Genomic DNA, 12049 nt, shown 5'->3' on the forward strand with positions numbered 1-12049 from the left:
AACTAAAAGGGTAGAGCTTCCCTCTGTACTCCACAAGTCCAGGTGCTAACTCACATCAGCAGAAAAGAAATAATCATTTCCCCTATGCTGCTTCAGAGTATCCTATTCTTCCTGCGGAACTGAGGGAAACAGAAAACTGAAGAAAGTGTATTCCTGCTAAAGTGGCTGGTCCTGACAACAAGAGAGCTGCCTCACTGTCCCAGAGCAGTTTGTGCTTCCCCATTCCTCCTGTACTGACACAAATGTTTCTGTAGCTGTATTACAAGACTCACTGAGGAACTGCTCAGCTAGCTCTCGGTGGGATCAGTTCCCTGACCTGATCCAGAAGCAGTTGTGTGTGTTCAAAGAACATGTGTTGGGCGGATGAGCAGCAGCAATAGGTAAAGCAGAAGGCAGTACCGCTTCTTCTAGTGAATCCTGGGTTTGAGTACAGCAGTAACTAGTAACATTCTAGAAGCCACGCTTTGTTGTCATTCCTTTCAAGTTAAAATTTTTGCCCCTAGACAGTCAGGCTGGGCCATCTCTGTACCACAACACTCACCAGCAGCTCCCATCTCACAGAGTTACTGTCACAGAAGAATTCATAATTTTGCCAACAGTGATGCCAAAAGCATTAGCAGGAAAAGCAGCCGTGTAATAATGTGCAGTATTTCCATTCAATCCGATTCCCATGGCTGTTAACTTGCCACTTTGGGTGTGTGAAGGAGGAGGTGGTAAAGGAAATAAAATGAACCATCCCCACATTTATTTCAGAAAATTGTTACATTTTCCACTTAGCACAACACTGGGGCATTGCTGCCACTGCAACATTATGCACGCATATTTCCACCTAGAGAAAAAATACCATCTGCATTAGATAAATGATGCCACAGATGGTCGAAGCAAGTGAAAGACAGATTTAGGATAGGTTTTTCATGAAATACAGTGGGCAATGCATCTTCAGCGGTATCTCCTAGACTAGCCAATGTATTATTCAGATAATTCTAGTGAGACAAAGATTCAGTCCAGGCAAGATGACAGAATGCTCTGATGTTTGCATCAACACTGGCAGCATTAAGGATGACATACAGCTTTCAATCTGCTCATAATAGAGAGCATAACAGCATGTTACTTAAACACATGATCACAAATTACTCTTCAAAATGACTGTGTTGTTTCACACAGTTTCTACAAAAGTCCTTAACAGTTATACCATCTTCACCACAGATTATGGATTAAAGAAAGTCCATTTGTCGGAATGGCTTGCCTTCTTCTCTATGACTCCCCCTTTTAAGTAGAATCCCTCCTTCTGAAGTAATGACAGATCTTCAACCCTTCTGAACATGCTTGACCCTACATGCATAATACGTTCATACCAGTTTACACCAGATGAACACTCATCCCTTTATATTTTCCTAAATTTGTCATCTCCTGCATACTATATATAATTCAAGAGCATCCTCTGATTTATGAGATGGTCATACAAAGCTGGCAATTATTTTATTCTCATGTTTGCTTCTCCTCAGAAGATAGCTTCACAAAACAATGTATCCAGCTGAATAGGTTCCTGACTTCTCTTAACAACTGCTCTCTTTTTGTCCCCATAATTTTCTGCCTCCGCACTGAGCTGAAAACAGATTTGGGCACACATGTTAAAATACATCTGTAAAACAATTTGGATTCAAAACTATAGTTATGCAACTATTCTGTTTATACCACGTATGTACATGTTTTAGAGAGTAGCAATGCTATTCTACTCTGGTTTAGGTTTTTACTGTGTTACTGTAATACTCATCTACGTGTCAATCCAACTATTGTTTATTTGACCCATACTCCAGCTGTCCGAAGAAAGATTCATTCCTTCCCTTCTCCAAAGAGGAACTAGACTAGGAGTCCTTCACAATACTGTTCAGCTACTTCCCTTGGGCGTGACAAACACGATGGATGGACCCCATTCTGCTTTCTCAAAGAAGTTGTCCCACTGATTCAAAAGAGCAAAGGGTCAAGGCTACAGAAGCTTGGTTGGACCACTGCTACATAAACTACTCTCACTGCAGAAACAGATAAACATTTTCAGGGTAAAGTTAAGGTTACATTCCCCTAAACTCTTAATTGCAAATTAAAAAATATGTGCAGTCAAAATGAAGCAAAGCAGAAAGGTGCTAGTTCCACTTAATGAGAAAATCTTCACTAGCCCTAAGAACCCACCTTAGGTGCCTCCACAATTTGCCAAGTCTCCCATGAAAAGATCAGACTACAGTTCCACAGGTGGTTAACATCTAATTAATCAACATTAAACTATTTGGCAGTAGGCAAATTTATGGTAATGCTGTTTGAATTAAGCAGTCATTGCCATTCACTAACGTTATGTACAGTCAGGTTCCTGGAAGCCCTGTTGCAGTGAGGCAGTAGGGTCATGTGAGAACTCCCTGACATTTATACTGCACCTTTTATTCTAAAGCATGTCCCATATTATGGGCTAGGACTGTCAGACATGTCTTAGCATTGTCAGTTAGCAAGAGCTGTGCACCCACCTCCTTCCGTCACCTCTCAAAATCTCAGCTCATAAACATACATACATGCAATTTCAGCAACTCCAGGGAATGACAGCAGCAGCTAGCTGAGGGCTCCAGTTCACATTTGCAGGAGAAAGGAGCTGCAGCACCTCAGATACTGCTGGCCTTATAGTTACAGCTTATTTACCTACTTAGAGCTGCTGGTTCCCAGCCTCTCATGGAAGTTACGGTCCCTGTACCAGAGATTATTTAGGACACACATATCTGCTCTTGAATTATTTGCAACCTGGTTTATTCATGTAAACTGAAAAAGGCAATGATGTACATGAATATGAGAACAAAGAACCACTCAGGAGTGGAGCTCCAATCTGTAAGTTTTCCCTGCTATGGAGGTGATTATCTCCTGAAGGGAGACAAGGCAGAAAACTGAGGAAGAACACTGCTATCTGCCATAGCCAAATTAACTTCTAAACGTCAACTGAAATAAATCACTAATGGATGCAGTTAAACTTCCCAGGATTTCACCAGGACAAAATCATACTGCACATCATGGTGTCTCTAATGGCCAAAAGAGCTTCTGCTTTTAACTTAACATCTAAAAAATGCTAGAGATGCCTCCATGCCCAGATTCCTATGAGCTTCTCACACAGCTAGGCCATCAGGACTAAAAACCTGCTGCTTTGAGGAAAGGACTCTTCCTTTCTCTTCACTTTCAGAGTTTCTTTCTTTAAAGAAAACCTTGTGTCAAAGCACACTAAATCCTGGGGTGAACACCCAAGGTGAGCAGAGAAAGATCTGCTTTACTCTATCCAGTAATTTTCATCCCTCAAAGATGCAAGGCAATAATAGAGACTACGACTTAAAGGAAATTCATCTTTCCAGAACTTTATCGAGCAGGAATGCTAATCTTCACTTTATAGTCTGAGAATGCATGAAGTTGTTGAATACGTAACTTAATGTGATTCTGACCTGGAGACTAGAACCTAGGTGCCCCAGCTCCTCACTGGCAAATATACTTATGTCCAACGAGGAGTAGCTGCACAGCAAATAAGACACTCAATCTGAGTGCTGATTTGACATATCTGTGTGCATCCCTGCAGCTGCAAGATAAGAAAATACCATCCAAAGAGAGAGAAAAGAGAAGTGGAAAATTACCAGCACTGCCCCACACATCTATATAAGCTTTATTGTTCTATTAATAAATGATTCAGCTTGGATTTAAGCTCGAGTCCGTGCCTTCATACGCTGCCCATGGCACCCAACGTGGGGCATGCATAGGAGGTCGCCCAACCCTGTTCCAGCAGTGTGGCCCGACTGAACCAAGGATCGACATTAAGAAGTTTTTGCAGCTGCCATCACCTCTCTGCAGAACAGAAGGTGAGCAATTGGGAACGAGTGAAAATGGGTAGTTTGCTCCCAAGGGAGCAACGGAACAATTTAGATGTACTACAGCGCATCTTAAAAGAACAGCAGTGAAATATTTCAACTCTGGAGCTAGTCATGCTCCCAGATTGGGTCCAAAAAAACGTGCCCTAGTTTCCAGTTCAAGGCACATTTGATAAAACTGTATGGACTAATATAGGCACGAGACTGTGGGAGGCTGCTACCGACTCAGATAAAAAGGCTCTGCTGCATTTAAGAACCTGGTGGCAGGTGTCAGATTCACTAGAGCAACTGAGAAAAAAGGCTAAAGCAGATGCTCCACCTTCTACTTCAACCTCTCTGCCATGTCTTGAAAATATGGCAGCGGCCTCTGAGCCGGAGGACCTTTTTGATCCTGGCCCAGCAAACACAGAGCAAAAGCTGGATATCTCTCATCCAGACAAGAATGAGAACAGCCGAGGGGGTGAGAGTAATAATGGAGAGGCAGAATGATCGTACCTGGGAATTCTAGACAAATGTTGTCAGGAAGCCCTCTCACAGGGGCACTTAGACATGTTGGGTGCTTTTCCTGCTATATATTGGCCCAACCACACACCCTGCTAAGATCCACTGCCTTATGAAGGAGTTAAAGAATTGAGGAAGTCAGCCAAATAATATGGGCTGCAATCAGCTTTCACTATCGACTTATTGCAAGCCATAGCTGATGCGTATATGATGACCCCTCAGGATTGGAGGTCACTACTCCAAATGATTATGACCCCTATGCAATACACAGTTTTTATGACAGAATATTGAGACTTGCTACTGCTAAAGCTTTGGATAACTTACAAAATCTGCTAGCTATAGGAATGGATGAACTAATGGAAGATGGAGCCTGAGCTACTCCACAAGCTCAGGCACAAATTGACAGAGCGAGATTTGATCAAGTGAAAGACTCAGTGCTAAAAGCAGTTCGGTGAGTGCCTGCCCCTAAATCATCTGAGTCCTCATTTGCGACTATTCGGCAGAGCCCCCAAGAATTATGTTTAAGCTTTTTAGACCAACTGCAGAATGCCCTTGAGCGGCAGATAGAAAATGAGTCAGCAAGAGATAAACTGCTTAAACAGCTAGCATTTGAAAATGTGAATGCTGACTGATGAAACGTTCTTCAGTTAATTAGCAAGCTAATCCCACAATTACGGACATGATCAAAGCCTGTCAAGATATCAGCACTGAGTCACGTAAAGCAACTCTTTTGGCAGAGGCCATGCAGTCACAGCTAACAGTCGCTGCTGTTAAGAAGCAAACTTGTTACAACTGTGGGAAGCCAGGGCATTTTCGTCAAGATTGTAAAGAAAAGAGGGGTGACTTCCAAGCTTCTGCCCAACCTTGCCCACGCTGTGGGAAAGGATTGCATTGGTTGAATGAATGTCATTCTAAATATAACTCTCAGGGTAAACCATTGGGAAAATCAGGAAATGGGAGAGCGAGCACGAGGGTGCGTGCTCGGACAACAAATACGCCTGCCCCCCCGCAGAGGCACAGTGGGCTTGCAGTTTACAGCCAGCAACTGCTGGAAGTGCAGGAATGGACCTGGCCATCAACAAGTCAATAACCACAAAAGATTCCTCAGTTCACCTCCTCCCCACTGGTGTTATGGGGCCAATTGGCCATGGGAAAGGTGCCCTTCTTTTAGGGAGATCCTCCACAACATTAACAGGACTTTTAGTGCTCCCAGGGGTCATTGATGCTGACCACCCTGGGGTCATTGATGCTGACCACCAAGCCGAAATCAAAATTATGGCATGGACTCCATCCCCACCATGCTTTATACCTCAGGAGGAACGAATCGCACAATTGTTACCGTTTACAACCCAAACTAATAAGGGAGGGGGAGAAAAAAAAGCGGGGTTTGGAAGCACAGGGAGAGCAGCCAGTTTTTGGACTACTTGGGTAACAGGTAACCCCCCCTTACTACCCTGTAAGATAAGAGGACAAATATTTAAGGGACTTGTTGACATGGGTGCGGATGTCACTCTTATGAACACCTCCAGCTGGCCAGCTGAGTGGCCCCTGCAGCAAGCAGCGACAGCCACTGTGGGGGTTGGGGGACCACAACGGCCAAACCAGAGCGCTCATCTGCTCACTACAGAAGGTCTGGAGGGATGAGTAGCTCAGGTTGCTCCCTTCATGCTCCCCATTCCCTGCACCCTTTGAGGGAGGGACGTCCTGCAGCAACATGGAATGTACTTGAAGACAAATTTGTGATCAGGGCCATTGTTAAGCAGCAGCCTATTGCCCTCACTTGGAAAACAGAAACACCGGTTTGTGTTGAGTGGCCCCTAAAAAACGGCAAGTTGCTGCACCTCCACCAGCTAATAGAAGAACAACTGGAAGCAGAGCATATGACTCTTACTACTAGCCCCTGGAACACTCCTGTTTTCCCCATACCAAAAAAGTCCAGAAAATGGAGACTGTTGCATGACCTGCGTGCCACTAATGCCATAACAGAACCTATGGGGGCTCTTCAGCCTGGCCTCCTTTCCTCTTCCGTGATTCCTCAGGAATGGCCATTGATTGTTATCAATCTTAAAGACTGTTTCTTCACCATTCCTCTACACCCTAATGATGCACCAAAATTTGCCTTCTCAATTCCCTCAATAAATCAACAGGAACCAGCATGACGATACCATTGGGCTGTATTGCTGCAAGGAATGCTGAATAGCCCCACTATCTGCCAACTTGTAGTGGCTAATGCAATCCAGCCTGTTAGGAAACAGTGGCCTACAGTCATCATCTATCATTACATGGATGACATTTTGTTATCTGCTGAGAAAACAGAGGACCTACAAATGGTGGTAAAAATGATATGAGGAGCTATTCAAGATGCAGGATTACAAGTGTCAGAAGAAAAGGTACAAAACCAGGAGCCTTGGTAGTACCTCGGATGTAAATATTATCACGGTCAGTACAATCTCAACCATTAAAGCTAAACCCACAGTTCTCCACTTTAAATGATCTTCAGAAATTGCTAGGAACTATAAACTGGATAAGACTTCTGTTGGGAATCACTACGGAAACTCTGTACCTTCTTTTCCAATTGCTGAAAGGAGATTCAGACCTCAATTCTAAATGACAGTTAATATCAGAAGCAGTCGCCTGCCTGCAACTAGTTGCTGACACGCTGCGCAATCAACAAGGCCACAGATATTGTCCATCTCTCCCAGTATCACTGATAATAATACCCAGCACTTTTCAACCATACGCCCTCTTATCACAATGGAATAAAGAACAGAAAGACCCCTTACTCATTTTGGCATGGATTTTCCTCCCTCATTCCTTTTCAAAACCAGTAATGTCAAAAATAGACATGTTCTCAGTTCTGATCCCAAAAGGACGGCTGCGCCTCCACAACCTTTTAGGGAAGGACCCTGCAGTCATATACCTGCCTATGAATAAAAGAGACCTGGAGTGGCTGATCAATGAATCGCTACCAATACAGACTGCACCAGCTGATTATACGGGCCAACTCTCCATGCACCTGCCTAGGCAGGCGCTACTGAACTCTTTAGGTGATATCCCGCTACAAGCCCCTGTTCTTTTATCCCATATCCCACTCATTAATGCTATTATGGCATTCATAGACGGATCCAGTGGCACGGGCCGTTCTGTGGTGGTCTGGAGAGTGAATGATGGGTCGTGGAAGCAAGATGTGTGAGTGGTGTCGGCGTCTCCTCAGGTCGCTGAAATAGCAGCCGTCACGCGGGCATTTGAGCTATTTGAACTTGTGAAACTATTATCTGTGATTCTCTTTATGTTGCAGGAATAGTCTAGAGAATGGAAGGAGCTTTGCTGAAGGAAGTTACTAACCCTCTTCTTTTTTCACAGCTCAAAGAATTGCACCAGCGTATTCAGAACCACACGCTCCCTTATTTCATCTTACATACGCGCTCTCATACACTGCTGCCTGTACCCATCACAGAGGGAAACCGTAAGGGACAGCCTCGCTGTTGCCCTTGTGACACCACAGTTATTTCAACAGACTCGCATCTCGCATGACTTCTTCACCAGAATAGGAGGACAGTACAAAAGCAATTTCAACTGACAGCTGAGCAGGCACGCAGCATAATAGCTGCTTGCCCTGACTGTCAGTCCGTTTCTCCTCTACCACAGGTAGGGGTTAATCCACGTGGTACCTCTCCACTTCAAATCTGGCAAACTGATGTTACACATTACCCTGCATTTGGGTGCCTGAAATATGTCCATGTTACGGTGGACACATTCTCTGCATTCATCTATGCTTCCAGCCATGCTGGTGAAAAGAGTCGTGATGCAAAACAAAATTGGCTTGCTGCTTTCTCTGCAGTGGGAGTTCCCCAACATATTAAGACTGATAATGGCCCAGCCTATACCTCCCACTCCACGGAACTTTTCTTACAAGAAAGGGGCATATGCCATGCAACTGGCATTCCACACTCTCCAACTGGCCAGGCCATTGTGGAGCGGGCCCATTAAACATTAAAGAATATGCTGCAAAAACAAAAAAAGGGAAGTGTAGGATGTCCCCCTCCTGAGCAACTATGTAAAGCAACCTTTGTACTCAACTTTTTAAATCGCAATAATGGCAACTTGACACAAGAGACATCTTGGTGATAACCCCTCTTTCCCAGAAAAGCTACTGGTACACATTTGTAATATGGCAATGGGAAAATGGGAAGGCCCAGTACCCTTGTTAACCTGGGGACGCGGCTATGCTTGTGTCTCAACAGAATCTGTATCTCGGTGGGTTCCCTCCCGTTATGTCTGACCTCATCTGACAAAAGAGACAGCCATACCCACTGAAACACCCCCTGAAGGCGAACCATGAGCCCTGTCCTCCTTGTGGGTATCACCTTGATTGCCATCACCACAGGATGGATAGTTCCCCAACCTAAGAATAATGTTTGGGTAACGTTGGCCAATATCACTGGCCAAGACACCTTTGTCTTAGCTTGGCATCACCTGCTAACCCATCTTCTACACGCTTAGTAGGAATCCCCATAAGCTCATTAGAATGGTTTGCACTTTGTAACACAATGGCTGCAAGGCCCTCCTGCAAGGATAGGGCTGTGCAAGTAGATGCTTGGCTCCCCCACGTGCCTCAAATTCCCTTAAAGCCATAAGAACTTGATCTATTGGGATCAGTCAAAGCTGATTGTTGTTTTTATCTGCATTACACCGGGAAGAATCAAAGCAATAGTTGGTCAGTGAATAAATAGCCCCCTTGCAATCTATAGAAACACAAGCGCACGGTGCAACACTACCTTAGTCAGTATCTCCAAAGGGGCGAACAGCCCTATCGGCCTTCCCCCGGGGATGTTCTTTATATGTGGGGAGCACGCCTGGGTGGGCATGCCCTCACATACTCGGGGGGGGCCGTGCACCATAGGGAAATTAACCTTGCTTACCCCAAATGCTACCCTGCAGAATACAGCGGCTATTGACTTTCTGTTATTAGCTCAGGGACACGGATGTAAAGACTTTGAGGGAATGTGTTGCGTGAATTTATCCGACCATTCAGAGTCAGTTCACAAACGTATTCAAGATTTACAAGGCCTTGCCCAACAGCTTAAGGTTAATAACTGGAAACCTTTCTCTGACTGGGGTTGGTGGGGAGGTCTGGGTCTGTTGCTTAAGAGAATTTTTCTTTGTTGTTTGGAGTTTTTGTATTGATTATGATGCTATTGCTAATCGTTTACCTTCCTTGCTTTATTGGAACAGTTAGAGCTGTATTTAGCCAAATGATAGACAAAGCTATGAAAGTACAATTACAAACTGTGCTTATGCTTCAGCAAATAAATAAAAATGGGGGAGATGTGGGAAACGAGAGACAAGGAGTAGCTGCAAAGCAAACAAGACACTCAATCTGAGTGTGGATTTGACATATCTGTGTGCGTCCCTGCAGCTGCAAGATGAGAAAATACTATCCAAAGAGAGAGAAAAGAGAAGTGGAAAATTACCAGTACTGCCCCACACTGCCCCAGAGATCTATATAAGCTTTATTGTTCTATTAATAAACGACTCAGCTTGGATCTAAACTCAAGTCTGTGCCTTCATATGCTGCATCCAACAAGGGAGATACCTCTTGAATACATTCTTTACCCCAGCCTAGGCAGCCAAAGGAGACATAGTCGGGATTTAGGAAAGTCCATAACCCCGGGGCTGAGTTGCCTTACCCCCCAGGCTCCTACTAGCCACTGCTAGCAACAGGGTGGGACTGCAGCAGAGGCAGCAGCAGCATTCAGCTGCTTGGGTGGTGCCCAGCACTCAAACAGCTGTTCTCTGTCTCTTCGAGGGCAAAGGTAGAAGAGTAAATAGATGAGGCATATTACAAGCTAAATCTGAATTATGAGCCACCAACGGGACCATACTACTTTATCTGACAAATTCAGGGTTCTTGCTTTCTGTCCAAGAAGTTCCAGATGCAAAAAGCTGTGCACACTCTAGCATAACAGCAATCTGATGTGTTTGAGATGCATTCAAATTACTGTGCAAGTTGAGCACATGACATACTTGTCCATAGCTTGCCTGATGACTTCAAAACATGCTGAAACTACAGTCACTGGGGTATCTGTGATTTAGCACATCTCAGAGATCTACAATTTTTATGCCGGAGAGCTTATCTGACTTTTTTGAGGGGAAACATTTGAGATTTCCTCCTTTCCAGAAAAATAAGCAGAACTTTTAAATATCTACAAGACAAAATTTCTAGATGGAAGAGAAGGGATTTGTTCAGGAAAGAACAAATAGGAACATAGGAACCCTCAACATGCTAGCATTACTTTTTTTTTTTTTTTTTTTTAATCATATTGGTGGTCTGAGTGTCTTAGCAGCTCCTCTAAAAACAGGTCTGCTGAGCGTGAGCATACCACTCGACTTCTGCAACCCCAAGAAAAAAACACTTACAGAAAAGTTGTTATTGTGCACTGTTCTAACCATAAAATAAGCCAAGATTTTTGTCTGATCTTTGGTGGGAATTAATTTCACAACTGATTACTGAAAAAGGCCTCATTCCCACTAGGATGAGGCTGTGATTCAAAATTTCTCTTCACAGAGGGAAAAGTGGCCTTTGAGAATAAGTCTTCAGCTTATCTGAGACTTTGAAAAGCAATGATTAAACAAGTGTCCAAATGACATTAAATGATGTGAGAAACCATAGCTTGCCGATATCTTGCACACAGGTCCCACATGGTCAATGGAAATGCATATGCTGAACAATTTTTTAAGAGCAGTTCAAAACTTGTGCCACTGCAGCTTCAGCCTCCAAGAAAGGGGGAAGGGGAGAGTCTCTAAGTTAGCCAAAGATAGCAGAAGGCCTTGCCAACAGTGTGGGTAGCTGCAATTTAGCTAGCCTCCCAGGATTGTGTTACTCTGACACCCAGCAGACAGATTCCCTCAGCAATTCAGTCTTTCAGTCTGCGTTTTGCTGACAGCAATCTTTATACTGTTGAACACAGTTGGGAACAACTTTGGTGAAAGAAGTGCCATTGACAGAGTGCCCTTAGTTATAAGGTAACAATTGGTAGGAGGTGGTGCTGGTGACTGCAGGTGAAATTAATGGGCTGTCAGATCCATTCTCAGAAAAAATGTGCAAAGATCATAAAAATCTCTGTTGCTAGCTGCTGTCTTCTTTGCTGCCTCAGAGGGAGTGCCAAGGACAGCATGGACATGGAGACCAGATCACCATCTTCTTTCTCTCCAAGCAGTCTCTGACAGCTCAGGATTTAAGACATACATGGGCGGGGTAGGTACTGAGGGGAATTTACACTGCTGCTGTTTTGACTGGATTTGCCTGGGATAAGAGAAAAGCGAAGTGTAGGACAGCAGTCTCCAGCCCACCCCTTCAGCCCCTTCCACAAAAATGTAATTCATTGACTGGAAAGAAAACACTCCATAATTTGACTGGTTCAGCTTGCCTATCACTGAAGAGAAGAAAATACTACACATATTCATCATTGGCAGGAAAGGTCTCCCAAGCAATTCCCCTGATCTACCTGTCTGCAGATGGCTGCTTTGGACAAAGTACTGCCTCTCCTGAATTCCTGGTTTATCATTTTCCTTCTATCTTCCAGAGTCTCACAACTTCTGAAAGCTTTAAGATACAAGTGCACCGTCCTACTAATGTGCAAAGCCCTGAAAAAACCTCTTCCCCA

The 12049-nt window shown here is 44.2% G+C and overlaps 1 protein-coding gene across 1 annotated transcript in view; it reads right to left on the reverse strand.

The window, feature by feature from the left end:
- Window positions 1-12049, reverse strand: part of TEAD4 (TEA domain transcription factor 4) — a 68715-nt gene that overhangs the window by 5452 nt on the left and 51214 nt on the right. The window lies entirely within an intron of this gene.

Source organism: Tyto alba, unplaced genomic scaffold (genome assembly GCF_018691265.1).
Source record: "Tyto alba isolate M040663 unplaced genomic scaffold, T.alba_DEE_v4.0 Super-Scaffold_21, whole genome shotgun sequence".
NCBI lineage: Eukaryota > Metazoa > Chordata > Aves > Strigiformes > Tytonidae > Tyto > Tyto alba.